Source organism: Phalangium opilio, unplaced genomic scaffold (assembly GCF_054372755.1).
Source record: "Phalangium opilio isolate 3A_F unplaced genomic scaffold, DU_Popi_V2 ptg000031l_1, whole genome shotgun sequence".
In the NCBI taxonomy this organism is placed as follows: domain Eukaryota; kingdom Metazoa; phylum Arthropoda; class Arachnida; order Opiliones; family Phalangiidae; genus Phalangium; species Phalangium opilio.
Genome location: NW_028324158.1, coordinates 3,502,251 through 3,520,210, shown reverse-complemented (window position 1 = coordinate 3,520,210; position 17,960 = coordinate 3,502,251). Strand labels below are relative to the sequence as shown.

General features: G+C 45.4%; 96 non-coding genes across 96 annotated transcripts; all 96 read right to left on the bottom strand.

The window, feature by feature from the left end:
* Positions 1 to 34: 34 nt before the first annotated feature.
* TRNAA-CGC (transfer RNA alanine (anticodon CGC)) lies at positions 35 to 106 on the bottom strand. Its single transcript has one exon. It is a non-coding gene; the product is annotated as a tRNA-Ala (tRNA).
* A 59-nt stretch (positions 107 to 165) lies between these two features.
* TRNAA-UGC (transfer RNA alanine (anticodon UGC)) lies at positions 166 to 237 on the bottom strand. The gene has a single exon. It is a non-coding gene; the product is annotated as a tRNA-Ala (tRNA).
* Positions 238 to 430: 193 nt separating this feature from the next.
* On the bottom strand, positions 431 to 502 carry TRNAA-CGC (transfer RNA alanine (anticodon CGC)). The gene has a single exon. It is a non-coding gene; the product is annotated as a tRNA-Ala (tRNA).
* Positions 503 to 563: 61 nt separating this feature from the next.
* On the bottom strand, positions 564 to 635 carry TRNAA-CGC (transfer RNA alanine (anticodon CGC)). The gene has a single exon. It is a non-coding gene; the product is annotated as a tRNA-Ala (tRNA).
* A 61-nt stretch (positions 636 to 696) lies between these two features.
* Positions 697 to 768, bottom strand: TRNAA-CGC (transfer RNA alanine (anticodon CGC)). Its single transcript has one exon. It is a non-coding gene; the product is annotated as a tRNA-Ala (tRNA).
* A 61-nt stretch (positions 769 to 829) lies between these two features.
* TRNAA-CGC (transfer RNA alanine (anticodon CGC)) lies at positions 830 to 901 on the bottom strand. The gene has a single exon. It is a non-coding gene; the product is annotated as a tRNA-Ala (tRNA).
* A 60-nt stretch (positions 902 to 961) lies between these two features.
* On the bottom strand, positions 962 to 1,033 carry TRNAA-CGC (transfer RNA alanine (anticodon CGC)). The gene has a single exon. It is a non-coding gene; the product is annotated as a tRNA-Ala (tRNA).
* Positions 1,034 to 1,358: 325 nt separating this feature from the next.
* On the bottom strand, positions 1,359 to 1,430 carry TRNAA-CGC (transfer RNA alanine (anticodon CGC)). The gene has a single exon. It is a non-coding gene; the product is annotated as a tRNA-Ala (tRNA).
* Positions 1,431 to 1,490: 60 nt separating this feature from the next.
* TRNAA-CGC (transfer RNA alanine (anticodon CGC)) lies at positions 1,491 to 1,562 on the bottom strand. Its single transcript has one exon. It is a non-coding gene; the product is annotated as a tRNA-Ala (tRNA).
* A 60-nt stretch (positions 1,563 to 1,622) lies between these two features.
* On the bottom strand, positions 1,623 to 1,694 carry TRNAA-CGC (transfer RNA alanine (anticodon CGC)). The gene has a single exon. It is a non-coding gene; the product is annotated as a tRNA-Ala (tRNA).
* Positions 1,695 to 1,888: 194 nt separating this feature from the next.
* Positions 1,889 to 1,960, bottom strand: TRNAA-CGC (transfer RNA alanine (anticodon CGC)). The gene has a single exon. It is a non-coding gene; the product is annotated as a tRNA-Ala (tRNA).
* Positions 1,961 to 2,020: 60 nt separating this feature from the next.
* TRNAA-CGC (transfer RNA alanine (anticodon CGC)) lies at positions 2,021 to 2,092 on the bottom strand. The gene has a single exon. It is a non-coding gene; the product is annotated as a tRNA-Ala (tRNA).
* Positions 2,093 to 2,286: 194 nt separating this feature from the next.
* On the bottom strand, positions 2,287 to 2,358 carry TRNAA-CGC (transfer RNA alanine (anticodon CGC)). Its single transcript has one exon. It is a non-coding gene; the product is annotated as a tRNA-Ala (tRNA).
* Positions 2,359 to 2,418: 60 nt separating this feature from the next.
* Positions 2,419 to 2,490, bottom strand: TRNAA-CGC (transfer RNA alanine (anticodon CGC)). Its single transcript has one exon. It is a non-coding gene; the product is annotated as a tRNA-Ala (tRNA).
* A 61-nt stretch (positions 2,491 to 2,551) lies between these two features.
* Positions 2,552 to 2,623, bottom strand: TRNAA-CGC (transfer RNA alanine (anticodon CGC)). The gene has a single exon. It is a non-coding gene; the product is annotated as a tRNA-Ala (tRNA).
* A 61-nt stretch (positions 2,624 to 2,684) lies between these two features.
* TRNAA-CGC (transfer RNA alanine (anticodon CGC)) lies at positions 2,685 to 2,756 on the bottom strand. The gene has a single exon. It is a non-coding gene; the product is annotated as a tRNA-Ala (tRNA).
* A 60-nt stretch (positions 2,757 to 2,816) lies between these two features.
* Positions 2,817 to 2,888, bottom strand: TRNAA-CGC (transfer RNA alanine (anticodon CGC)). The gene has a single exon. It is a non-coding gene; the product is annotated as a tRNA-Ala (tRNA).
* A 325-nt stretch (positions 2,889 to 3,213) lies between these two features.
* On the bottom strand, positions 3,214 to 3,285 carry TRNAA-UGC (transfer RNA alanine (anticodon UGC)). The gene has a single exon. It is a non-coding gene; the product is annotated as a tRNA-Ala (tRNA).
* Positions 3,286 to 3,475: 190 nt separating this feature from the next.
* On the bottom strand, positions 3,476 to 3,547 carry TRNAA-UGC (transfer RNA alanine (anticodon UGC)). Its single transcript has one exon. It is a non-coding gene; the product is annotated as a tRNA-Ala (tRNA).
* Positions 3,548 to 3,608: 61 nt separating this feature from the next.
* Positions 3,609 to 3,680, bottom strand: TRNAA-CGC (transfer RNA alanine (anticodon CGC)). The gene has a single exon. It is a non-coding gene; the product is annotated as a tRNA-Ala (tRNA).
* Positions 3,681 to 3,741: 61 nt separating this feature from the next.
* TRNAA-CGC (transfer RNA alanine (anticodon CGC)) lies at positions 3,742 to 3,813 on the bottom strand. The gene has a single exon. It is a non-coding gene; the product is annotated as a tRNA-Ala (tRNA).
* A 60-nt stretch (positions 3,814 to 3,873) lies between these two features.
* Positions 3,874 to 3,945, bottom strand: TRNAA-UGC (transfer RNA alanine (anticodon UGC)). The gene has a single exon. It is a non-coding gene; the product is annotated as a tRNA-Ala (tRNA).
* Positions 3,946 to 4,005: 60 nt separating this feature from the next.
* On the bottom strand, positions 4,006 to 4,077 carry TRNAA-CGC (transfer RNA alanine (anticodon CGC)). Its single transcript has one exon. It is a non-coding gene; the product is annotated as a tRNA-Ala (tRNA).
* A 61-nt stretch (positions 4,078 to 4,138) lies between these two features.
* On the bottom strand, positions 4,139 to 4,210 carry TRNAA-CGC (transfer RNA alanine (anticodon CGC)). Its single transcript has one exon. It is a non-coding gene; the product is annotated as a tRNA-Ala (tRNA).
* A 60-nt stretch (positions 4,211 to 4,270) lies between these two features.
* Positions 4,271 to 4,342, bottom strand: TRNAA-UGC (transfer RNA alanine (anticodon UGC)). The gene has a single exon. It is a non-coding gene; the product is annotated as a tRNA-Ala (tRNA).
* Positions 4,343 to 4,535: 193 nt separating this feature from the next.
* Positions 4,536 to 4,607, bottom strand: TRNAA-CGC (transfer RNA alanine (anticodon CGC)). The gene has a single exon. It is a non-coding gene; the product is annotated as a tRNA-Ala (tRNA).
* A 326-nt stretch (positions 4,608 to 4,933) lies between these two features.
* TRNAA-CGC (transfer RNA alanine (anticodon CGC)) lies at positions 4,934 to 5,005 on the bottom strand. The gene has a single exon. It is a non-coding gene; the product is annotated as a tRNA-Ala (tRNA).
* A 60-nt stretch (positions 5,006 to 5,065) lies between these two features.
* On the bottom strand, positions 5,066 to 5,137 carry TRNAA-CGC (transfer RNA alanine (anticodon CGC)). Its single transcript has one exon. It is a non-coding gene; the product is annotated as a tRNA-Ala (tRNA).
* A 61-nt stretch (positions 5,138 to 5,198) lies between these two features.
* TRNAA-CGC (transfer RNA alanine (anticodon CGC)) lies at positions 5,199 to 5,270 on the bottom strand. The gene has a single exon. It is a non-coding gene; the product is annotated as a tRNA-Ala (tRNA).
* Positions 5,271 to 5,330: 60 nt separating this feature from the next.
* On the bottom strand, positions 5,331 to 5,402 carry TRNAA-CGC (transfer RNA alanine (anticodon CGC)). The gene has a single exon. It is a non-coding gene; the product is annotated as a tRNA-Ala (tRNA).
* Positions 5,403 to 5,462: 60 nt separating this feature from the next.
* Positions 5,463 to 5,534, bottom strand: TRNAA-UGC (transfer RNA alanine (anticodon UGC)). Its single transcript has one exon. It is a non-coding gene; the product is annotated as a tRNA-Ala (tRNA).
* A 193-nt stretch (positions 5,535 to 5,727) lies between these two features.
* Positions 5,728 to 5,799, bottom strand: TRNAA-UGC (transfer RNA alanine (anticodon UGC)). Its single transcript has one exon. It is a non-coding gene; the product is annotated as a tRNA-Ala (tRNA).
* A 190-nt stretch (positions 5,800 to 5,989) lies between these two features.
* TRNAA-UGC (transfer RNA alanine (anticodon UGC)) lies at positions 5,990 to 6,061 on the bottom strand. The gene has a single exon. It is a non-coding gene; the product is annotated as a tRNA-Ala (tRNA).
* A 61-nt stretch (positions 6,062 to 6,122) lies between these two features.
* Positions 6,123 to 6,194, bottom strand: TRNAA-CGC (transfer RNA alanine (anticodon CGC)). Its single transcript has one exon. It is a non-coding gene; the product is annotated as a tRNA-Ala (tRNA).
* A 60-nt stretch (positions 6,195 to 6,254) lies between these two features.
* Positions 6,255 to 6,326, bottom strand: TRNAA-CGC (transfer RNA alanine (anticodon CGC)). Its single transcript has one exon. It is a non-coding gene; the product is annotated as a tRNA-Ala (tRNA).
* Positions 6,327 to 6,387: 61 nt separating this feature from the next.
* TRNAA-CGC (transfer RNA alanine (anticodon CGC)) lies at positions 6,388 to 6,459 on the bottom strand. Its single transcript has one exon. It is a non-coding gene; the product is annotated as a tRNA-Ala (tRNA).
* Positions 6,460 to 6,519: 60 nt separating this feature from the next.
* TRNAA-UGC (transfer RNA alanine (anticodon UGC)) lies at positions 6,520 to 6,591 on the bottom strand. The gene has a single exon. It is a non-coding gene; the product is annotated as a tRNA-Ala (tRNA).
* Positions 6,592 to 6,914: 323 nt separating this feature from the next.
* On the bottom strand, positions 6,915 to 6,986 carry TRNAA-UGC (transfer RNA alanine (anticodon UGC)). Its single transcript has one exon. It is a non-coding gene; the product is annotated as a tRNA-Ala (tRNA).
* A 61-nt stretch (positions 6,987 to 7,047) lies between these two features.
* TRNAA-CGC (transfer RNA alanine (anticodon CGC)) lies at positions 7,048 to 7,119 on the bottom strand. The gene has a single exon. It is a non-coding gene; the product is annotated as a tRNA-Ala (tRNA).
* A 60-nt stretch (positions 7,120 to 7,179) lies between these two features.
* TRNAA-UGC (transfer RNA alanine (anticodon UGC)) lies at positions 7,180 to 7,251 on the bottom strand. Its single transcript has one exon. It is a non-coding gene; the product is annotated as a tRNA-Ala (tRNA).
* Positions 7,252 to 7,576: 325 nt separating this feature from the next.
* Positions 7,577 to 7,648, bottom strand: TRNAA-UGC (transfer RNA alanine (anticodon UGC)). Its single transcript has one exon. It is a non-coding gene; the product is annotated as a tRNA-Ala (tRNA).
* A 61-nt stretch (positions 7,649 to 7,709) lies between these two features.
* Positions 7,710 to 7,781, bottom strand: TRNAA-CGC (transfer RNA alanine (anticodon CGC)). Its single transcript has one exon. It is a non-coding gene; the product is annotated as a tRNA-Ala (tRNA).
* Positions 7,782 to 7,841: 60 nt separating this feature from the next.
* Positions 7,842 to 7,913, bottom strand: TRNAA-UGC (transfer RNA alanine (anticodon UGC)). Its single transcript has one exon. It is a non-coding gene; the product is annotated as a tRNA-Ala (tRNA).
* A 193-nt stretch (positions 7,914 to 8,106) lies between these two features.
* Positions 8,107 to 8,178, bottom strand: TRNAA-CGC (transfer RNA alanine (anticodon CGC)). The gene has a single exon. It is a non-coding gene; the product is annotated as a tRNA-Ala (tRNA).
* Positions 8,179 to 8,238: 60 nt separating this feature from the next.
* Positions 8,239 to 8,310, bottom strand: TRNAA-CGC (transfer RNA alanine (anticodon CGC)). The gene has a single exon. It is a non-coding gene; the product is annotated as a tRNA-Ala (tRNA).
* A 61-nt stretch (positions 8,311 to 8,371) lies between these two features.
* TRNAA-CGC (transfer RNA alanine (anticodon CGC)) lies at positions 8,372 to 8,443 on the bottom strand. The gene has a single exon. It is a non-coding gene; the product is annotated as a tRNA-Ala (tRNA).
* A 60-nt stretch (positions 8,444 to 8,503) lies between these two features.
* TRNAA-UGC (transfer RNA alanine (anticodon UGC)) lies at positions 8,504 to 8,575 on the bottom strand. The gene has a single exon. It is a non-coding gene; the product is annotated as a tRNA-Ala (tRNA).
* A 191-nt stretch (positions 8,576 to 8,766) lies between these two features.
* Positions 8,767 to 8,838, bottom strand: TRNAA-CGC (transfer RNA alanine (anticodon CGC)). Its single transcript has one exon. It is a non-coding gene; the product is annotated as a tRNA-Ala (tRNA).
* Positions 8,839 to 8,898: 60 nt separating this feature from the next.
* Positions 8,899 to 8,970, bottom strand: TRNAA-CGC (transfer RNA alanine (anticodon CGC)). The gene has a single exon. It is a non-coding gene; the product is annotated as a tRNA-Ala (tRNA).
* Positions 8,971 to 9,031: 61 nt separating this feature from the next.
* TRNAA-CGC (transfer RNA alanine (anticodon CGC)) lies at positions 9,032 to 9,103 on the bottom strand. The gene has a single exon. It is a non-coding gene; the product is annotated as a tRNA-Ala (tRNA).
* A 60-nt stretch (positions 9,104 to 9,163) lies between these two features.
* Positions 9,164 to 9,235, bottom strand: TRNAA-UGC (transfer RNA alanine (anticodon UGC)). Its single transcript has one exon. It is a non-coding gene; the product is annotated as a tRNA-Ala (tRNA).
* A 193-nt stretch (positions 9,236 to 9,428) lies between these two features.
* On the bottom strand, positions 9,429 to 9,500 carry TRNAA-UGC (transfer RNA alanine (anticodon UGC)). The gene has a single exon. It is a non-coding gene; the product is annotated as a tRNA-Ala (tRNA).
* A 61-nt stretch (positions 9,501 to 9,561) lies between these two features.
* TRNAA-CGC (transfer RNA alanine (anticodon CGC)) lies at positions 9,562 to 9,633 on the bottom strand. Its single transcript has one exon. It is a non-coding gene; the product is annotated as a tRNA-Ala (tRNA).
* A 60-nt stretch (positions 9,634 to 9,693) lies between these two features.
* TRNAA-CGC (transfer RNA alanine (anticodon CGC)) lies at positions 9,694 to 9,765 on the bottom strand. The gene has a single exon. It is a non-coding gene; the product is annotated as a tRNA-Ala (tRNA).
* Positions 9,766 to 10,091: 326 nt separating this feature from the next.
* On the bottom strand, positions 10,092 to 10,163 carry TRNAA-CGC (transfer RNA alanine (anticodon CGC)). Its single transcript has one exon. It is a non-coding gene; the product is annotated as a tRNA-Ala (tRNA).
* Positions 10,164 to 10,224: 61 nt separating this feature from the next.
* TRNAA-CGC (transfer RNA alanine (anticodon CGC)) lies at positions 10,225 to 10,296 on the bottom strand. The gene has a single exon. It is a non-coding gene; the product is annotated as a tRNA-Ala (tRNA).
* A 60-nt stretch (positions 10,297 to 10,356) lies between these two features.
* TRNAA-CGC (transfer RNA alanine (anticodon CGC)) lies at positions 10,357 to 10,428 on the bottom strand. The gene has a single exon. It is a non-coding gene; the product is annotated as a tRNA-Ala (tRNA).
* Positions 10,429 to 10,620: 192 nt separating this feature from the next.
* On the bottom strand, positions 10,621 to 10,692 carry TRNAA-UGC (transfer RNA alanine (anticodon UGC)). The gene has a single exon. It is a non-coding gene; the product is annotated as a tRNA-Ala (tRNA).
* A 323-nt stretch (positions 10,693 to 11,015) lies between these two features.
* On the bottom strand, positions 11,016 to 11,087 carry TRNAA-UGC (transfer RNA alanine (anticodon UGC)). The gene has a single exon. It is a non-coding gene; the product is annotated as a tRNA-Ala (tRNA).
* Positions 11,088 to 11,148: 61 nt separating this feature from the next.
* Positions 11,149 to 11,220, bottom strand: TRNAA-CGC (transfer RNA alanine (anticodon CGC)). The gene has a single exon. It is a non-coding gene; the product is annotated as a tRNA-Ala (tRNA).
* Positions 11,221 to 11,280: 60 nt separating this feature from the next.
* On the bottom strand, positions 11,281 to 11,352 carry TRNAA-CGC (transfer RNA alanine (anticodon CGC)). Its single transcript has one exon. It is a non-coding gene; the product is annotated as a tRNA-Ala (tRNA).
* Positions 11,353 to 11,413: 61 nt separating this feature from the next.
* On the bottom strand, positions 11,414 to 11,485 carry TRNAA-CGC (transfer RNA alanine (anticodon CGC)). The gene has a single exon. It is a non-coding gene; the product is annotated as a tRNA-Ala (tRNA).
* A 60-nt stretch (positions 11,486 to 11,545) lies between these two features.
* TRNAA-CGC (transfer RNA alanine (anticodon CGC)) lies at positions 11,546 to 11,617 on the bottom strand. The gene has a single exon. It is a non-coding gene; the product is annotated as a tRNA-Ala (tRNA).
* A 59-nt stretch (positions 11,618 to 11,676) lies between these two features.
* Positions 11,677 to 11,748, bottom strand: TRNAA-UGC (transfer RNA alanine (anticodon UGC)). Its single transcript has one exon. It is a non-coding gene; the product is annotated as a tRNA-Ala (tRNA).
* Positions 11,749 to 11,942: 194 nt separating this feature from the next.
* On the bottom strand, positions 11,943 to 12,014 carry TRNAA-CGC (transfer RNA alanine (anticodon CGC)). The gene has a single exon. It is a non-coding gene; the product is annotated as a tRNA-Ala (tRNA).
* Positions 12,015 to 12,074: 60 nt separating this feature from the next.
* TRNAA-UGC (transfer RNA alanine (anticodon UGC)) lies at positions 12,075 to 12,146 on the bottom strand. Its single transcript has one exon. It is a non-coding gene; the product is annotated as a tRNA-Ala (tRNA).
* Positions 12,147 to 12,469: 323 nt separating this feature from the next.
* TRNAA-CGC (transfer RNA alanine (anticodon CGC)) lies at positions 12,470 to 12,541 on the bottom strand. Its single transcript has one exon. It is a non-coding gene; the product is annotated as a tRNA-Ala (tRNA).
* Positions 12,542 to 12,602: 61 nt separating this feature from the next.
* On the bottom strand, positions 12,603 to 12,674 carry TRNAA-CGC (transfer RNA alanine (anticodon CGC)). The gene has a single exon. It is a non-coding gene; the product is annotated as a tRNA-Ala (tRNA).
* A 59-nt stretch (positions 12,675 to 12,733) lies between these two features.
* TRNAA-UGC (transfer RNA alanine (anticodon UGC)) lies at positions 12,734 to 12,805 on the bottom strand. The gene has a single exon. It is a non-coding gene; the product is annotated as a tRNA-Ala (tRNA).
* A 61-nt stretch (positions 12,806 to 12,866) lies between these two features.
* Positions 12,867 to 12,938, bottom strand: TRNAA-CGC (transfer RNA alanine (anticodon CGC)). The gene has a single exon. It is a non-coding gene; the product is annotated as a tRNA-Ala (tRNA).
* A 59-nt stretch (positions 12,939 to 12,997) lies between these two features.
* On the bottom strand, positions 12,998 to 13,069 carry TRNAA-CGC (transfer RNA alanine (anticodon CGC)). Its single transcript has one exon. It is a non-coding gene; the product is annotated as a tRNA-Ala (tRNA).
* Positions 13,070 to 13,129: 60 nt separating this feature from the next.
* Positions 13,130 to 13,201, bottom strand: TRNAA-UGC (transfer RNA alanine (anticodon UGC)). The gene has a single exon. It is a non-coding gene; the product is annotated as a tRNA-Ala (tRNA).
* A 190-nt stretch (positions 13,202 to 13,391) lies between these two features.
* TRNAA-UGC (transfer RNA alanine (anticodon UGC)) lies at positions 13,392 to 13,463 on the bottom strand. The gene has a single exon. It is a non-coding gene; the product is annotated as a tRNA-Ala (tRNA).
* Positions 13,464 to 13,524: 61 nt separating this feature from the next.
* Positions 13,525 to 13,596, bottom strand: TRNAA-CGC (transfer RNA alanine (anticodon CGC)). The gene has a single exon. It is a non-coding gene; the product is annotated as a tRNA-Ala (tRNA).
* Positions 13,597 to 13,656: 60 nt separating this feature from the next.
* TRNAA-CGC (transfer RNA alanine (anticodon CGC)) lies at positions 13,657 to 13,728 on the bottom strand. The gene has a single exon. It is a non-coding gene; the product is annotated as a tRNA-Ala (tRNA).
* A 193-nt stretch (positions 13,729 to 13,921) lies between these two features.
* On the bottom strand, positions 13,922 to 13,993 carry TRNAA-CGC (transfer RNA alanine (anticodon CGC)). The gene has a single exon. It is a non-coding gene; the product is annotated as a tRNA-Ala (tRNA).
* Positions 13,994 to 14,053: 60 nt separating this feature from the next.
* On the bottom strand, positions 14,054 to 14,125 carry TRNAA-UGC (transfer RNA alanine (anticodon UGC)). Its single transcript has one exon. It is a non-coding gene; the product is annotated as a tRNA-Ala (tRNA).
* Positions 14,126 to 14,315: 190 nt separating this feature from the next.
* Positions 14,316 to 14,387, bottom strand: TRNAA-UGC (transfer RNA alanine (anticodon UGC)). The gene has a single exon. It is a non-coding gene; the product is annotated as a tRNA-Ala (tRNA).
* Positions 14,388 to 14,448: 61 nt separating this feature from the next.
* On the bottom strand, positions 14,449 to 14,520 carry TRNAA-CGC (transfer RNA alanine (anticodon CGC)). Its single transcript has one exon. It is a non-coding gene; the product is annotated as a tRNA-Ala (tRNA).
* Positions 14,521 to 14,580: 60 nt separating this feature from the next.
* On the bottom strand, positions 14,581 to 14,652 carry TRNAA-UGC (transfer RNA alanine (anticodon UGC)). The gene has a single exon. It is a non-coding gene; the product is annotated as a tRNA-Ala (tRNA).
* A 427-nt stretch (positions 14,653 to 15,079) lies between these two features.
* On the bottom strand, positions 15,080 to 15,151 carry TRNAA-UGC (transfer RNA alanine (anticodon UGC)). Its single transcript has one exon. It is a non-coding gene; the product is annotated as a tRNA-Ala (tRNA).
* Positions 15,152 to 15,212: 61 nt separating this feature from the next.
* Positions 15,213 to 15,284, bottom strand: TRNAA-CGC (transfer RNA alanine (anticodon CGC)). The gene has a single exon. It is a non-coding gene; the product is annotated as a tRNA-Ala (tRNA).
* A 61-nt stretch (positions 15,285 to 15,345) lies between these two features.
* On the bottom strand, positions 15,346 to 15,417 carry TRNAA-CGC (transfer RNA alanine (anticodon CGC)). The gene has a single exon. It is a non-coding gene; the product is annotated as a tRNA-Ala (tRNA).
* Positions 15,418 to 15,477: 60 nt separating this feature from the next.
* Positions 15,478 to 15,549, bottom strand: TRNAA-CGC (transfer RNA alanine (anticodon CGC)). The gene has a single exon. It is a non-coding gene; the product is annotated as a tRNA-Ala (tRNA).
* Positions 15,550 to 15,609: 60 nt separating this feature from the next.
* TRNAA-UGC (transfer RNA alanine (anticodon UGC)) lies at positions 15,610 to 15,681 on the bottom strand. The gene has a single exon. It is a non-coding gene; the product is annotated as a tRNA-Ala (tRNA).
* A 61-nt stretch (positions 15,682 to 15,742) lies between these two features.
* TRNAA-CGC (transfer RNA alanine (anticodon CGC)) lies at positions 15,743 to 15,814 on the bottom strand. Its single transcript has one exon. It is a non-coding gene; the product is annotated as a tRNA-Ala (tRNA).
* Positions 15,815 to 15,874: 60 nt separating this feature from the next.
* Positions 15,875 to 15,946, bottom strand: TRNAA-UGC (transfer RNA alanine (anticodon UGC)). The gene has a single exon. It is a non-coding gene; the product is annotated as a tRNA-Ala (tRNA).
* A 190-nt stretch (positions 15,947 to 16,136) lies between these two features.
* On the bottom strand, positions 16,137 to 16,207 carry TRNAA-UGC (transfer RNA alanine (anticodon UGC)). Its single transcript has one exon. It is a non-coding gene; the product is annotated as a tRNA-Ala (tRNA).
* Positions 16,208 to 16,533: 326 nt separating this feature from the next.
* On the bottom strand, positions 16,534 to 16,605 carry TRNAA-CGC (transfer RNA alanine (anticodon CGC)). The gene has a single exon. It is a non-coding gene; the product is annotated as a tRNA-Ala (tRNA).
* Positions 16,606 to 16,665: 60 nt separating this feature from the next.
* TRNAA-UGC (transfer RNA alanine (anticodon UGC)) lies at positions 16,666 to 16,737 on the bottom strand. The gene has a single exon. It is a non-coding gene; the product is annotated as a tRNA-Ala (tRNA).
* A 190-nt stretch (positions 16,738 to 16,927) lies between these two features.
* TRNAA-UGC (transfer RNA alanine (anticodon UGC)) lies at positions 16,928 to 16,999 on the bottom strand. The gene has a single exon. It is a non-coding gene; the product is annotated as a tRNA-Ala (tRNA).
* A 61-nt stretch (positions 17,000 to 17,060) lies between these two features.
* Positions 17,061 to 17,132, bottom strand: TRNAA-CGC (transfer RNA alanine (anticodon CGC)). The gene has a single exon. It is a non-coding gene; the product is annotated as a tRNA-Ala (tRNA).
* Positions 17,133 to 17,192: 60 nt separating this feature from the next.
* On the bottom strand, positions 17,193 to 17,264 carry TRNAA-CGC (transfer RNA alanine (anticodon CGC)). The gene has a single exon. It is a non-coding gene; the product is annotated as a tRNA-Ala (tRNA).
* Positions 17,265 to 17,457: 193 nt separating this feature from the next.
* Positions 17,458 to 17,529, bottom strand: TRNAA-CGC (transfer RNA alanine (anticodon CGC)). The gene has a single exon. It is a non-coding gene; the product is annotated as a tRNA-Ala (tRNA).
* A 60-nt stretch (positions 17,530 to 17,589) lies between these two features.
* On the bottom strand, positions 17,590 to 17,661 carry TRNAA-UGC (transfer RNA alanine (anticodon UGC)). The gene has a single exon. It is a non-coding gene; the product is annotated as a tRNA-Ala (tRNA).
* Positions 17,662 to 17,851: 190 nt separating this feature from the next.
* TRNAA-UGC (transfer RNA alanine (anticodon UGC)) lies at positions 17,852 to 17,923 on the bottom strand. The gene has a single exon. It is a non-coding gene; the product is annotated as a tRNA-Ala (tRNA).
* Positions 17,924 to 17,960: the final 37 nt, after the last annotated feature.

The window sequence follows — 17,960 nt, the reverse complement described above, 5'->3', positions numbered from 1 at the left end:
AAAATTAAATACTTTTAGACTAAAAAGCGCGAAATGGAGATACCGGGGGTCGAACCCGGTACTTCTCACATGCGAAGCGAGCGCTCTTCCACTGAGCTATATCCCCATCGGATGTACAAGTAGAGATCATCGTTAAATTAAATACTTTTAGACTAAAACCGCGAAATGAGATACCGGGGGTTGAACCCGGGACTTCTCACATGCAAAGCGAGCGCTCTTCCACTGAGCTATATCCCCTTTGGATGTACAAGTAGAGATCATCGCAAAATTAAATACTTTTAGACTAAAAGGCGCGAAATGGAGATACTGGGGGTCGAACCCGGCACTTCTCACATAAAAAGCCAACGTTCTTCCACTGAGCTATATCCCCTTCGGATGTACTAGTAGAGATCATCGTAAAATTAAATACTTTTAGACTAAAACCGCGAAATGGAGACACCGGGGTTCGAACCCGGGACTTCTCACATGCGAAGCGAGCGCTCTTCCACTGAGCTATATCCCCTTCGGATGTACTAGTAGAGATCATCGTAAAATTAAATACTTTTAGACTAAAACCGACGAAATGGAGAAACCGGGGGTTGAACCCGGGACTTCTCACATGCGAAGCGAGCGCTCTTTCACTGAGCTATATCCCCGACGAGTGTACAAGTAGAGTTCATCGTTAAATTAAATACTTTTAGACTAAAACCGACGAAATGGAGAAACCGGGGGTTGAACCCGGGACTTCTCACATGCGAAGTGAGCGCTCTTCCACTGAGCTATATCCCCTTCGGATGTACAAGTAGAGATCATCGCAAAATTAAATACTTTTAGACTAAAAAGCGCGAAATGGAGATACCGGGGGTCGAACCCGGTACTTCTCACATGCGAAGCGAGCGCTCTTCCACTGAGCTATATCCCCATCGGATGTACAAGTAGAGATCATCGTTAAATTAAATACTTTTAGACTAAAACCGCGAAATGGAGATACCGGGGGTTGAACCCGGGACTTTTCACATGCGAAGCGAGCGCTCTTCCACTGAGCTATATCCCCTTCGGATGTATAAGTAGAGATCATCGTAAAATTGAATACTTTTTGACTAAAGCCGCGAAATGGAGATACCGGGGTTGAACCCGGGACTTCTCAAATGCAAAGCGAGCGCTCTTCCACTGAGCTATATCCCCTTTGGATGTACAAGTAGAGATCCTCGCAAAATTAAATACTTTTAGACTAAAAGGCGCGAAATGGAGATACCGGGGGTCGAACCTGGCACTTCTCACGTAAAAAGCCAACGTTCTTCCACTGAGCTATATCCCCTTCGGATGTACTAGTAGAGATCATCGTAAAATTAAATACTTTTAGACTAAAACCGACGAAATGGAGATACCGGGGGTTGAACGCGGGACTTCTCACATGCGAAGCGAGCGCTCTTCCACTGAGCTATATCCCCTACGAGTGTACAAGTAGAGATCATCGTTAAATTAAATACTTTTAGACTAAAACCGCGAAATGGAGATACCGGGGGTTGAACCCGGGACTTCTCACATGCGAAGCGAGCGCTCTTCCACTGAGCTATATCCCCATCGGATGTACAAGTAGAGATCATCTTTAAATTAAATACCTTTAGACTAAAACCGCGAAATGGAGATACCGGGGGTTGAACCCGGGACTTTTCACATGCGAAGCGAGCGCTCTTCCACTGAGCTATATCCCCTTCGGATGTACAAGTAGAGATCCTCGCAAAATTAAATACTTTTAGACTAAAAGGCGCGAAATGGAGATACCGGGGGTCGAACCTGGCACTTCTCACGTAAAAAGCCAACGTTCTTCCACTGAGCTATATCCCCTTCGGATGTACTAGTAGAGATCATCGTAAAATTAAATACTTTTAGACTAAAACCGACGAAATGGAGATACCGGGGGTTGAACGCGGGACTTCTCACATGCGAAGCGAGCGCTCTTCCACTGAGCTATATCCCCTACGAGTGTACAAGTAGAGATCATCGTTAAATTAAATACTTTTAGACTAAAACCGCGAAATGGAGATACCGGGGGTTGAACCCGGGACTTTTCACATGCGAAGCGAGCGCTCTTCCACTGAGCTATATCCCCTTCGGATGTACAAGTAGAGATCCTCGCAAAATTAAATACTTTTAGACTAAAAGGCGCGAAATGGAGATACCGGGGGTCGAACCTGGCACTTCTCACGTAAAAAGCCAACGTTCTTCCACTGAGCTATATCCCCTTCGGATGTACTAGTAGAGATCATCGTAAAATTAAATACTTTTAGACTAAAACCGACGAAATGGAGATACCGGGGGTTGAACGCGGGACTTCTCACATGCGAAGCGAGCGCTCTTCCACTGAGCTATATCCCCTACGAGTGTACAAGTAGAGATCATCGTTAAATTAAATACTTTTAGACTAAAACCGCGAAATGGAGATACCGGGGGTTGAACCCGGGACTTCTCACATGCGAAGCGAGCGCTCTTCCACTGAGCTATATCCCCTTCGGATGTACAAGTAGAGATCATCGCAAAATTAAATACTTTTAGACTAAAAAGCGCGAAATGGAGATACCGGGGGTCGAACCCGGTACTTCTCACATGCGAAGCGAGCGCTCTTCCACTGAGCTATATCCCCTTCGGATGTACAAGTAGAGATCATCGAAAAATTAAATACTTTTAGACTAAAAAGCGCGAAATAGAGATACCGGGGGTCGAACCCGGTACTTCTCACATGCGAAGCGAGCGCTCTTCCACTGAGCTATATCCCCATCGGATGTACAAGTAGAGATCATCGTTAAATTAAATACCTTTAGACTAAAACCGCGAAATGGAGATACCGGGGGTTGAACCCGGGACTTTTCACATGCGAAGCGAGCGCTCTTCCACTGAGCTATATCCCCTTCGGATGTATAAGTAGAGATCATCGTAAAATTGAATACTTTTTGACTAAAGCCGCGAAATGGAGATATCGGGGGTTGAACCCGGGACTTCTCAAATGCAAAGCGAGCGCTCTTCCACTGAGCTATATCCCCTTTGGATGTACAAGTAGAGATCCTCGCAAAATTAAATACTTTTAGACTAAAAGGCGCGAAATGGAGATACCGGGGGTCGAACCTGGCACTTCTCACATAAAAAGTCAACGTTCTTCCACTGAGCTATATCCCCTTCGGATGTACTAGTAGAGATCATCGTAAAATTAAAAACTTTTAGACTAAAACCGCGAAATGGAGATACCGGGGGTCGAACCCGGGACTTTTCACATGCAAAGCGAGCGCTCTTCCACTGAGCTATATCCCCTTCAGATGTACAAATAGAGATCATCGTAAAATTAAATACTTTTAGACTAAAACCGCGAAATGGAGATACCGGGGGTTGAATCCGGGACTTCACATGCGAAGCGAGCTCTCTTCCTCTGAGCTATATCCCCTTCGGATGTACTAGTAGAGATCATCGTAAAATTAAATACTTTTAGACTAAAACCGCGAAATGGATATACCGGGGTTCGAACCCGGGACTTCTCACATGCAAAGCGAGCGCTCTTCCACTGAGCTATATCCCCTTCGGATGTACAAGTAGAGATCATCGTAAAATTAAATACTTTTAGACTAAAACCGACGAAATGGAGATACCGGGGGTTGAACCCGGGACTTCTCACATGCGAAGCGAGCGCTCTTCCACTGAGCTATATCCCCTTCGGATGTACAAGTAGAGATCATCGCAAAATTAAATACTTTTAGACTAAAAAGCGCGAAATGGAGATACCGGGGGTCGAACCCGGTAATACTCACATGCGAAGCGAGCGCTCTTCCACTGAGCTATATCCCCATCGGATGTACAAGTAGAGATCATCGTTAAATTAAATACTTTTAGACTAAAACCGCGAAATGGAGATACCGGGGGTTGAACCCGGGACTTCTCACATGCAAAGCGAGCGCTCTTCCACTGAGCTATATCCCCTACGAGTGTACAAGTAGAGATCATCGTTAAATTAAATACTTTTAGACTAAAACCGCGAAATGGAGATACCGGGGGTTGAACCCGGGACTTCTCACATGCGAAGCGAGCGCTCTTCCACTGAGCTATATCCCCTTCGGATGTACAAGTAGAGATCATCGCAAAATTAAATACTTTTAGACTAAAAAGCGCGAAATGGAGATACCGGGGGTCGAACCCGGTAATACTCACATGCGAAGCGAGCGCTCTTCCACTGAGCTATATCCCCATCGGATGTACAAGTAGAGATCATCGTTAAATTAAATACTTTTAGACTAAAACCGCGAAATGGAGATACCGGGGGTTGAACCCGGGACTTCTCACATGCAAAGCGAGCGCTCTTCCACTGAGCTATATCCCCTTTGGATGTACAAGTAGAGATCATCGCAAAATTAAATACTTTTAGACTAAAAGGCGCGAAATGGAGATACTGGGGGTCGAACCCGGCACTTCTCACATAAAAAGCCAACGTTCTTCCACTGAGCTATATCCCCTTCGGATGTACAAGTAGAGATCATCGTAAAATTAAATACTTTTAGACTAAAACCGCGAAATGGAGATACCGGGGTTCGAACCCGGGACTTCTCACATGCGAAGCGAGCGCTCTTCCACTGAGCTATATCCCCATCGGATGTACAAGTAGAGATCATCGTTAAATTAAATACCTTTAGACTAAAACCGCGAAATGGAGATAACGGGGGTTGAACCCGGGACTTTTCACATGCGAAGCGAGCGCTCTTCCACTGAGCTATATCCCCTTCGGATGTACAAGTAGAGATCCTCGCAAAATTAAATACTTTTAGACTAAAAGGCGCGAAATGGAGATACCGGGGGTCGAACCTGGCACTTCTCACGTAAAAAGCCAACGTTCTTCCACTGAGCTATATCCCCTTCGGATGTACTAGTAGAGATCATCGTAAAATTAAATACTTTTAGACTAAAACCGACGAAATGGAGATACCGGGGGTTGAACGCGGGACTTCTCACATGCGAAGCGAGCGCTCTTCCACTGAGCTATATCCCCTACGAGTGTACAAGTAGAGATCATCGTTAAATTAAATACTTTTAGACTAAAACCGCGAAATGGAGATACCGGGGGTTGAACCCGGGACTTCTCACATGCGAAGCGAGCGCTCTTCCACTGAGCTATATCCCCTTCGGATGTACAAGTAGAGATCATCGAAAAATTAAATACTTTTAGACTAAAAAGCGCGAAATAGAGATACCGGGGGTCGAACCCGGTACTTCTCACATGCGAAGCGAGCGCTCTTCCACTGAGCTATATCCCCATCGGATGTACAAGTAGAGATCATCGTTAAATTAAATACCTTTAGACTAAAACCGCGAAATGGAGATACCGGGGGTTGAACCCGGGACTTTTCACATGCGAAGCGAGCGCTCTTCCACTGAGCTATATCCCCTTCGGATGTATAAGTAGAGATCATCGTAAAATTGAATACTTTTTGACTAAAGCCGCGAAATGGAGATACCGGGGGTTGAACCCGGGACTTCTCAAATGCAAAGCGAGCGCTCTTCCACTGAGCTATATCCCCTTTGGATGTACAAGTAGAGATCCTCGCAAAATTAAATACTTTTAGACTAAAAGGCGCGAAATGGAGATACCGGGGGTCGAACCTGGCACTTCTCACATAAAAAGCCATCGTTCTTCCACTGAGCTATATCCCCTTCGGATGTACTAGTAGAGATCATCGTAAAATTAAAAACTTTTAGACTAAAACCGCGAAATGGAGATACCGGGGGTCGAACCCGGGACTTTTCACATGCAAAGCGAGCGCTCTTCCACTGAGCTATATCCCCTTCAGATGTACAAATAGAGATCATCGTAAAATTAAATACTTTTAGACTAAAACCGCGAAATGGAGATACCGGGGGTTGAACCCGGGACTTCACATGCGAAGCAAGCTCTCTTCCTCTGAGCTATATCCCCTTCGGATGTACTAGTAGAGATCATCGTAAAATTAAATACTTTTAGACTAAAACCGCGAAATGGATATACCGGGGTTCGAACCCGGGACTTCTCACATGCAAAGCGAGCGCTCTTCCACTGAGCTATATCCCCTTCGGATGTACAAGTAGAGATCATCGTAAAATTAAATACTTTTAGACTAAAACCGACGAAATGGAGATACCGGGGGTTGAACCCGGGACTTCTCACATGCGAAGCGAGCGCTCTTCCACTGAGCTATATCCCCTACGAGTGTACAAGTAGAGATCATCGTTAAATTAAATACTTTTAGACTAAAACCGCGAAATGGAGATACCGGGGGTTGAACCCGGGACTTCTCACATGCGAAGCGAGCGCTCTTCCACTGAGCTATATCCCCTTCGGATGTACAAGTAGAGATCATCGCAAAATTAAATACTTTTAGACTAAAAAGCGCGAAATGGAGATACCGGGGGTCGAACCCGGTACTTCTCACATGCGAAGCGAGCGCTCTTCCACTGAGCTATATCCCCATCGGATGTACAAGTAGAGATCATCGTTAAATTAAATACTTTTAGACTAAAACCGCGAAATGGAGATACCGGGGGTTGAACCCGGGACTTCTCACATGCAAAGCGAGCGCTCTTCCACTAAGCTATATCCCCTTTGGATGTACAAGTAGAGATCATCGCAAAATTAAATACTTTTAGACTAAAAGGCGCGAAATGGATATACTGGGGGTCGAACCCGGCACTTCTCACATAAAAAGCCAACGTTCTTCCACTGAGCTATATCCCCTTCGGATGTACAAGTAGAGATCATCGTAAAATTAAATACTTTTAGACTAAAACCGCGAAATGGAGATACCGGGGGTTGAACCCGGGACTTCACATGCGAAGCGAGCTCTCTTCCTCTGAGCTATATCCCCTTCGGATGTACTAGTAGAGATCATCGTAAAATTAAATACTTTTAGACTAAAACCGCGAAATGGAGATACCGGGGTTCGAACCCGGGACTTCTCACATGCAAAGCGAGCGCTCTTCCACTGAGCTATATCCCCTTCGGATGTACAAGTAGAGATCATCGTAAAATTAAATACTTTTAGACTAAAACCGACGAAATGGAGATACCGGGGGTTGAACCCGGGACTTCTCACATGCGAAGCGAGCGCTCTTCCACTGAGCTATATCCCCTACGAGCGCACAAGTAGAGATCATCGTTAAATTAAATACTTTTAGACTAAAACCGCGAAATGGAGATACCGGGGGTTGAACCCGGGACTTCTCACATGCAAAGCGAGCGCTCTTCCACTGAGCTATATCCCCTTTGGATGTACAAGTAGAGATCATCGCAAAATTAAATACTTTTAGACTAAAAGGCGCGAAATGGAGATACTGGGGGTCGAACCCGGCACTTCTCACATAAAAAGCCAACGTTCTTCCACTGAGCTATATCCCCTTCGGATGTACAAGTAGAGATCATCGTAAAATTAAATACTTTTAGACTAAAACCGCGAAATGGAGATAGCGGGGGTTGAACCCGGGACTTCTCACATGCGAAGCGTGCGCTCTTCCACTGAGCTATATCCCCATCGGATGTACAAGTAGAGATCATCGTTAAATTAAATACTTTTAGACTAAAACCGCGAAATGGAGATACCGGGGGTTGAACCCGGGACTTCTCACATGCAAAGCGAGCGCTCTTCCACTGAGCTATATCCCCTTTGGATGTACAAGTAGAGATCATCGCAAAATTAAATACTTTTAGACTAAAAAGCGCGAAATGGAGATATCGGGGGTCGAACCCGGTACTTCTCACATGCGAAGCGAGCGCTCTTCCACTGAGCTATATCCCCATCGGATGTACTAGTAGAGATCATCGTAAAATTAAAAACTTTTAGACTAAAACCGCGAAATGGAGATACCGGGGGTCGAACCCGGGACTTTTCACATGCAAAGCGAGCGCTCTTCCACTGAGCTATATCCCCTTCAGATGTACAAATAGAGATCATCGTAAAATTAAATACTTTTAGACTAAAACCGCGAAATGGAGATAGCGGGGGTTGAACCCGGGACTTCTCACATGCGAAGCGTGCGCTCTTCCACTGAGCTATATCCCCTTCGGATGTACAAGTAGAGATCATCGCAAAATTAAATACTTTTAGACGTAAAAGCGCGAAATGGAGATACCGGGGGTCGAACCCGGTACTTCTCACATGCGAAGCGAGCGCTCTTCCACTGAGCTATATCCCCATCGGATGTACAAGTAGAGATCATCGTTAAATTAAATACTTTTAGACTAAAACCGCGAAATGGAGATACCGGGGGTTGAACCCGGGACTTCTCACATGCGAAGCGTGCGCTCTTCCACTGAGCTATATCCCCTTCGGATGTACAAGTAGAGATCATCGCAAAATTAAATACTTTTAGACTAAAAAGCGCGAAATGGAGACACCGGGGTTCGAACCCGGGACTTCTCACATGCGAAGCGAGCGCTCTTCCACTGAGCTATATCCCCATCGGATGTACTAGTAGAGATCATCGTAAAATTAAAAACTTTTAGACTAAAACCGCGAAATGGAGATACCGGGGGTCGAACCCGGGACTTTTCACATGCAAAGCGAGCGCTCTTCCACTGAGCTATATCCCCTTCAGATGTACAAATAGAGATCATCGTAAAATTAAATACTTTTAGACTAAAACCGCGAAATGGAGATACCGGGGGTTGAACCCGGGACTTCACATGCGAAGCGAGCTCTCTTCCTCTGAGCTATATCCCCTTCGGATGTACAAGTAGAGATCATCGTAAAATTAAATACTTTTAGACTAAAACCGACGAAATGGAGATACCGGGGGTTGAACCCGGGACTTCTCACATGCGAAGCGAGCGCTCTTCCACTGAGCTATATCCCCTACGAGTGTACAAGTAGAGATCATCGTTAAATTAAATACTTTTAGACTAAAACCGCGAAATGGAGATACCGGGGGTTGAACCCGGGACTTCTCACATGCGAAGCGAGCGCTCTTCCACTGAGCTATATCCCCTTCGGATGTACAAGTAGAGATCATCGCAAAATTAAATACTTTTAGACTAAAAAGCGCGAAATGGAGATACCGGGGGTCGAACCCGGTAATACTCACATGCGAAGCGAGCGCTCTTCCACTGAGCTATATCCCCATCGGATGTACAAGTAGAGATCATCGTTAAATTAAATACTTTTAGACTAAAACCGCGAAATGGAGATACCGGGGGTTGAACCCGGGACTTCTCACATGCAAAGCGAGCGCTCTTCCACTGAGCTATATCCCCTTTGGATGTACAAGTAGAGATCATCGCAAAATTAAATACTTTTAGACTAAAAGGCGCGAAATGGAGATACTGGGGGTCGAACCCGGCACTTCTCACATAAAAAGCCAACGTTCTTCCACTGAGCTATATCCCCTTCGGATGTACAAGTAGAGATCATCGTAAAATTAAATACTTTTAGACTAAAACCGCGAAATGGAGATACCGGGGTTCGAACCCGGGACTTCTCACATGCAAAGCGAGCGCTCTTCCACTGAGCTATATCCCCTTCGGATGTACAAGTAGAGATCATCGTAAAATTAAATACTTTTAGACTAAAACCGACGAAATGGAGATACCGGGGGTTGAACCCGGGACTTCTCACATGCGAAGCGAGCGCTCTTCCACTGAGCTATATCCCCTACGAGTGTACAAGTAGAGATCATCGTTAAATTAAATACTTTTAGACTAAAACCGCGAAATGGAGATACCGGGGGTTGAACCCGGGACTTCTCACATGCGAAGCGAGCGCTCATCCACTGAGCTATATCCCCTTCGGATGTACAAGTAGAGATCATCGCAAAATTAAATACTTTTAGACTAAAAAGCGCGAAATGGAGATACCGGAGGTCGAACCCGGTACTTCTCACATGCGAAGCGAGCGCTCTTCCACTGAGCTATATCCCCATCGGATGTACAAGTAGAGATCATCGTTAAATTAAATACTTTTAGACTAAAACCGCGAAATGGAGATACCGGGGGTTGAACCCGGGACTTCTCACATGCAAAGCGAGCGCTCTTCCACTGAGCTATATCCCATTTGGATGTACAAGTAGAGATCATCGCAAAATTAAATACTTTTAGACTAAAAAGCGCGAAATGGAGATACCGGGGGTCGAACCCGGTACTTCTCACATGCGAAGCGAGCGCTCTTCCACTGAGCTATATCCCCTTCGGATGTACAAGTAGAGATCATCGCAAAATTAAATACTTTTAGACTAAAAAGCGCGAAATGGAGATACCGGGGGTCGAACCCGGTACTTCTCACATGCGAAGCGAGCGCTCTTCCACTGAGCTATATCCCCTTCGGATGTACAAGTAGAGATCATCGTTAAATTAAATACTTTTAGACTAAAACCGCGAAATGGAGATACCGGGGGTTGAACCCGGGACTTCTCACATGCGAAGCGAGCGCTCTTCCACTGAGCTATATCCCCTTCGGATGTACAAGTAGAGATCATCGCAAAATTAAATACTTTTAGACTAAAAAGCGCGAAATGGAGATACCGGGGTCGAACCCGGTACTTCTCACATGCGAAGCGAGCGCTCTTCCACTGAGCTATATCCCCATCGGATGTACAAGTAGAGATCATCGTTAAATTAAATACTTTTAGACTAAAACCGCGAAATGGAGATACCGGGGGTTGAACCCGGGACTTCTCACATGCAAAGCGAGCGCTCTTCCACTGAGCTATATCCCCTTTGGATGTACAAGTAGAGATCATCGCAAAATTAAATACTTTTAGACTAAAAGGCGCGAAATGGAGATACTGGGGGTCGAACCCGGCACTTCTCACATAAAAAGCCAACGTTCTTCCACTGAGCTATATCCCCTTCGGATGTACAAGTAGAGATCATCGTAAAATTAAATACTTTTAGACTAAAACCGCGAAATGGAGATACCGGGGGTTGAACCCGGGACTTCACATGCGAAGCGAGCTCTCTTCCTCTGAGCTATATCCCCTTCGGATGTACTAGTAGAGATCATCGTAAAATTAAATACTTTTAGACTAAAACCGCGAAATGGAGATACCGGGGTTCGAACCCGGGACTTCTCACATGCAAAGCGAGCGCTCTTCCACTGAGCTATATCCTCTTCGGATGTACAAGTAGAGATCATCGTAAAATTAAATACTTTTAGACTAAAACCGTCGAAATGGAGATACCGGGGGTTGAACCCGGGACTTCTCACATGCGAAGCGAGCGCTCTTCCACTGAGCTATATCCCCTACGAGTGCACAAGTAGAGATCATCGTTAAATTAAATCCTTTTAGACTAAAACCGCGAAATGGAGATACCGGGGGTTGAACCCGGGACTTCTCACATGCGAAGCGAGCGCTCTTCCACTGAGCTATATCCCCTTCGGATGTACAAGTAGAGATCATCGCAAAATTAAATACTTTTAGACTAAAAAGCGCGAAATGGAGATACCGGGGGTCGAACCCGGTACTTCTCACATGCGAAGCGAGCGCTCTTCCACTGAGCTATATCCCCATCGGATGTACAAGTAGAGATCATCGTTAAATTAAATACTTTCAGACTAAAACCGCGATATGGAGATACCGGGGGTTGAACCCGGGACTTTTCACATGCGAAGCGAGCGCTCTTCCACTGAGCTATATCCCCTTCGGATGTATAAGTAGAGATCATCGTAAAATTGAATACTTTTTGAATAAGCCGCGAAATGGAGATACCGGGGGTTGAACCCGGGACTTCTCAAATGCAAAGCGAGCGCTCTTCCACTGAGCTATATCCCCTTTGGATGTACAAGTAGAGATCCTCGCAAAATTAAATACTTTTAGACTAAAAGGCGCGAAATGGAGATACCGGGGGTCGAACCTGGCACTTCTCACATAATAAGCCAACCTTCTTCCACTGAGCTATATCCGCTTCGGATGTACAAGTAGAGATCATCGCAAAATTAAATACTTTTAGACTAAAAAGCGCGAAATGGAGATACCGGGGGTCGAACCCGGTACTTCTCACATGCGAAGCGAGCGCTCTTCCACTGAGCTATATCCCCATCGGATGTACAAGTAGAGATCATCGTTAAATTAAATACTTTTAGACTAAAACCGCGAAATGGAGATACCGGGGGTTTAACCCGGGACTTCTCACATGCAAAGCGAGCGCCCTTCCACTGAGCTATATCCCCTTTGGATGTACAAGTAGAGATCATCGCAAAATTAAATACTTTTAGACTAAAAGGCGCGAAATGGAGATACTGGGGGTCGAACCCGGCACTTCTCACATAAAAAGCCAACGTTCTTCCACTGAGTTATATCCCCTTCGGATGTACAAGTAGAGATAATCGTAAAATTAAATACTTTTAGACTAAAACCGCGAAATGGAGATACCGGGGGTTGAACCCGGGACTTCACATGCGAAGCGAGCTCTCTTCCTCTGAGCTATATCCCCTTCGGATGTACTAGTAGAGATCATCGTAAAATTAAATACTTTTAGACTAAAACCGCGAAATGGAGATACCGGGGTTCGAACCCGGGACTTCTCACATGCGAAGCGAGCTCTCTTCCACTGAGCTATGTCCCCTTCGGATGTACAAGTAGAGATCATCGTAAAATTAAATACTTTTAGACTAAAACCGACGAAATGGAGATACCGGGGGTTGAACCCGGGACTTCTCACATGCGAAGCGAGCGCTCTTCCACTGAGCTATATCCCCTACGATTGTATAAGTAGACATCATCGTAAAATTAAATACTTTTAGACTAAAACCGCGAACGGAGATACCGGGGGTTGAACCCGGGACTTCTCACATGCAAAGCGAGCGCTCTTCAACTGAGCTATATCCCCTTCGGATGTACAAGTAGAGATCATCGAAAAATTAAATACTTTTAGACTAAAAAGCGCGAAATGGAGATACCGGGGGTCGAACCCGGTACTTCTCACATGCGAAGCGAGCGCTCTTCCACTGAGCTATATCCCCTACGATTGTATAAGTAGACATCATCGTAAAATTAAATACTTTTAGACTAAAACCGCGAACGGAGATACCGGGGTTCGAACCCAGGACTTCTCACATGCGAAGCGAGCGCTCTTCCACTGAGCTATATCCCCTTCGGATGTACTAGTAGAGATCATCGTAAAATTAAATACTTTTAGACTAAAACCGCGAAATGGAGATACCGGGGGTCGAACCCGGGACTTCTCACATGCAAAGCGAGCGCTCTTCCACTGAGCTATATCCCCTTCGGATGCACAAGTAGAGATCATCGTTAAATTAAATACTTTTTGACTAAAGCCGCGAAATGGAGATACCGGGGGTTGAACCCGGGACTTCACATGCGAAGCGAGCTCTCTTCCTCTGAGCTATATCCCCTTCGGATGTACTAGTAGAGATCATCGTAAAATTAAATACTTTTAGACTAAAACCGCGAAATGGAGATACCGGGGTTCGAACCCGGGACTTCTCACATGCAAAGCGAGCGCTCTTCCACTGAGCTATATCCCCTTCGGATGGACAAGTAGAGATCATCGTAAAATTAAATACTTTTAGACTAAAACCGACGAAATGGAGATACCGGGGGTTGAACCCGGGACTTCTCACATGCGAAGCGAGCGCTCTTCCACTGAGCTATATCCCCTACGAGTGTACAAGTAGAGATCATCGTTAAATTAAATACTTTTAGACTAAAACCGCGAAATGGAGATACCGGGGGTTGAACCCGGGACTTCTCACATGCGAAGCGAGCGCTCTTCCACTGAGCTATATCCCCTTCGGATGTACAAGTAGAGATCATCGCTAAATTAAATACTTTTAGACTAAAAGGCGCGAAATGGAGATACCGGGGGTCGAACCTGGCACTTCTCACATAAAAAGCCAACGTTCTTCCACTGAGCTATATCCCCTTCGGATGTACTAGTAGAGATCATCGTAAAATTAAATACTTTTAGACTAAAACCGCGAAATGGAGACACCGGGGTTCGAACCCAGGACTTCTCACATGCGAAGCGAGCGCTCTTCCACTGAGCTATATCCCCTTCGGATGTACTAGTAGAGATCATCGTAAAATTAAATACTTTTAGACTAAAACCGCGAAATGGAGATACCGGGGGTCGAACCCGGGACTTCTCACATGCAAAGCGAGCGCTCTTCCACTGAGCTATATCCCCTTCGGATGCACAAGTAGAGATCATCGTTAAATTAAATACTTTTTGACTAAAGCCGCGAAATGGAGATACCGGGGGTTGAACCCGGGACTTCACATGCGAAGCGAGCTCTCTTCCTCTGAGCTATATCCCCTTCGGATGTACTAGTAGAGATCATCGTAAAATTAAATACTTTTAGACTAAAACCGCGAAATGGAGATACCGGGGTTCGAACCCGGGACTTCTCACATGCAAAGCGAGCGCTCTTCCACTGAGCTATATCCCCTTCGGATGTACAAGTAGAGATCATCGTAAAATTAAATACTTTTAGACTAAAACCGACGAAATGGAGATACCGGGGGTTGAACCCGGGACTTCTCACATGCGAAGCGAGCGCTCTTCCACTGAGCTATATCCCCATCGGATGTACAAGTAGAGATCATCGTTAAATTAAATACTTTTAGACTAAAACCGCGAAATGGAGATACCAGGGGTTGAACCCGGGACTTCTCACATGCAAAGCGAGCGCTCTTCCACTGAGCTATATCCCCTTTGGATGTACAAGTAGAGATCATCGCAAAATTAAATACTTTTAGACTAAAAGGCGCGAAATGGAGATACTGGGGGTCGAACCCGGCACTTCCCACATAAAAAGCCAACGTTCTTCCACTGAGCTATATCCCCTTCGGATGTACAAGTAGAGATCATCGTAAAAATAAATACTTTTAGACTAAAACCGCGAAATGGAGATACCGGGACTTCACATGCGAAGCGAGCTCTCTTCCACTGAGCTATATCCCCTTCGGATGTACAAATAGAGATCATCGTAAAATTAAATACTTTTAGACTAAAACCGCGAAATGGAGATACCGGGACTTCACATGCGAAGCGAGCTCTATTCCTCTGAGCTATATCCCCTTCGGATGTACTAGTAGAGATCATCGTAAAATTAAATACTTTTAGACTAAAACCGCGAAATGGAGATACCGGGGTTCGAACCCGGGACTTCTCACATGCAAAGCGAGCGCTCTTCCACTGAGCTATATCCCCTTCGGATGTACAAGTAGAGATCATCGTAAAATTAAATACTTTTAGACTAAAACCGACGAAATGGAGATACCGGGGGTTGAACCCGGGACTTCTCACATGCGAAGCGAGCGCTCTTCCACTGAGCTATATCCCTTTCGGATGTACAAGTAGAGATCAGCGCAAAATTAAATACTTTTAGACTAAAAAGCGCGAAATGGAGATACCGGGGGTCGAACCCGGTACTTCTCACATGCGAAGCGAGCGCTCTTCCACTGAGCTATATCCCCATCGGATGTACGAGTAGAGATCATCTTTAAATTTAATACTTTTAGACTAAAACCGCGAAATGGAGATACCGGGGGTTGAACCCGGGACTTTTCACATGCGAAGCGAGCGCTCTTCCACTGAGCTATATCCCCTTCGGATGTATAAGTAGAGATCATCGTAAAATTGAATACTTTTTGACTAAAGCCGCGAAATTGAGATACCGGGGGTTGAACCCGGGACTTCTCACATGCAAAGCGAGCGCTCTTCCACTGAGCTATATCCCCTTTGGATGTACAAGTAGAGATCATCGCAAAATTAAATACTTTTAGAAGAAAAGGCGCGAAATGGAGATACTGGGGGTCGAACCCGGCACTTCTCACATGCGAAGCGAGCGCTCTTCCACTGAGCTATATCCCCTTCGGATGTACTAGTAGAGATCATCGTAAAATTAAATACTTTTAGACTAAAACCGCGAAATGGAGATACCGGGGGTCGAACCCGGGACTTCTCACATGCAAAGCGAGCGCTCTTCCACTGAGCTATATCCCCTTCGGATGTACAAGTAGAGATCATCGTTAAATTAAATACTTTTTGACTAAAGCCGCGAAATGGAGATACCGGGGGTTGAACCCGGAAATTCACATGCGAAGCGAGCTCTCTTCCTCTGAGCTATATCCCCTTCGGATGTACTAGTAGAGATCATCGTAAAATTAAATACTTTTAGACTAAAACCGCGAAATGGAGATACCGGGGTTCGAACCCGAGCTTCTCACATGCAAAGCGAGCGCTCTTCCACTGAGCTATATCCCCTTCGGATGTACAAGTAGAGATCATCGTAAAATTAAATACTTTTAGACTAAAACCGACGAAATGGAGATACCGTGGGTTGAACCCGGGACTTCTCACATGCAAAGCGAGCGCTCTTCAACTGAGCTATATCCCCTTTGGATGTACAAGTAGAGATCATCGCAAAATTAAATACTTTTAGACTAAAAGGCGCGAAATGGAGATACCGGGGGTCGAACCTGGCACTTCTCACATAAAAAGCCAACGTTCTTCCACTGAGCTATATCCCCTTCGGATGTACTAGTAGAGATCATCGTAAAATTAAATACTTTTAGACTAAAACCGCGAAATGGAGACACCGGGGTTCGAACCCAGGACTTCTCACATGCGAAGCGAGCGCTCTTCCACTGAGCTATATCCCCTTCGGATGTACTAGTAGAGATCATCGTAAAATTAAATACTTTTAGACTAAAACCGCGAAATGGAGATACCGGGGGTCGAACCCGGGACTTCTCACATGCAAAGCGAGCGCTCTTCCACTGAGCTATATCCCCTTCGGATGCACAAGTAGAGATCATCGTTAAATTAAATACTTTTTGACTAAAGCCGCGAAATGGAGATACCGGGGGTTGAACCCGGGACTTCACATGCGAAGCGAGCTCTCTTCCTCTGAGCTATATCCCCTTCGGATGTACTAGTAGAGATCATCGTAAAATTAAATACTTTTAGACTAAAACCGCGAAATGGAGATACCGGGGTTCGAACCCGGGACTTCTCACATGCAAAGCGAGCGCTCTTCCACTGAGCTATATCCCCTTCGGATGGACAAGTAGAGATCATCGTAAAATTAAATACTTTTAGACTAAAACCGACGAAATGGAGATACCGGGGGTTGAACCCGGGACTTCTCACATGCGAAGCGAGCGCTCTTCCACTGAGCTATATCCCCTACGAGTGTACAAGTAGAGATCATCGTTAAATTAAATACTTTTAGACTAAAACCGCGAAATAGAGATACCGGGGGTTGAACCCGGGACTTCTCACATGCGAAGCGAGCGCTCTTCCACTGAGCTATATCCCCTTCGGATGTACAAGTAGAGATCATCGCTAAATTAAATACTTTTAGACTAAAAGGCGCGAAATGGAGATACCGGGGGTCGAACCTGGCACTTCTCACATAAAAAGCCAACGTTCTTCCACTGAGCTATATCCCCTTCGGATGTACTAGTAGAGATCATCGTAAAATTAAATACTTTTAGACTAAAACCGCGAAATGGAGACACCGGGGTTCGAACCCAGGACTTCTCACATGCGAAGCGAGCGCTCTTCCACTGAGCTATATCCCCTTCGGATGTACTAGTAGAGATCATCGTAAAATTAAATACTTTTAGACTAAAACCGCGAAATGGAGATACCGGGGGTCGAACCCGGGACTTCTCACATGCAAAGCGAGCGCTCTTCCACTGAGCTATATCCCCTTCGGATGCACAAGTAGAGATCATCGTTAAATTAAATACTTTTTGACTAAAGCCGCGAAATGGAGATACCGGGGGTTGAACCCGGGACTTCACATGCGAAGCGAGCTCTCTTCCTCTGAGCTATATCCCCTTCGGATGTACTAGTAGAGATCATCGTAAAATTAAATACTTTTAGACTAAAACCGCGAAATGGAGATACCGGGGTTCGAACCCGGGACTTCTCACATGCAAAGCGAGCGCTCTTCCACTGAGCTATATCCCCTTCGGATGGACAAGTAGAGATCATCGTAAAATTAAAT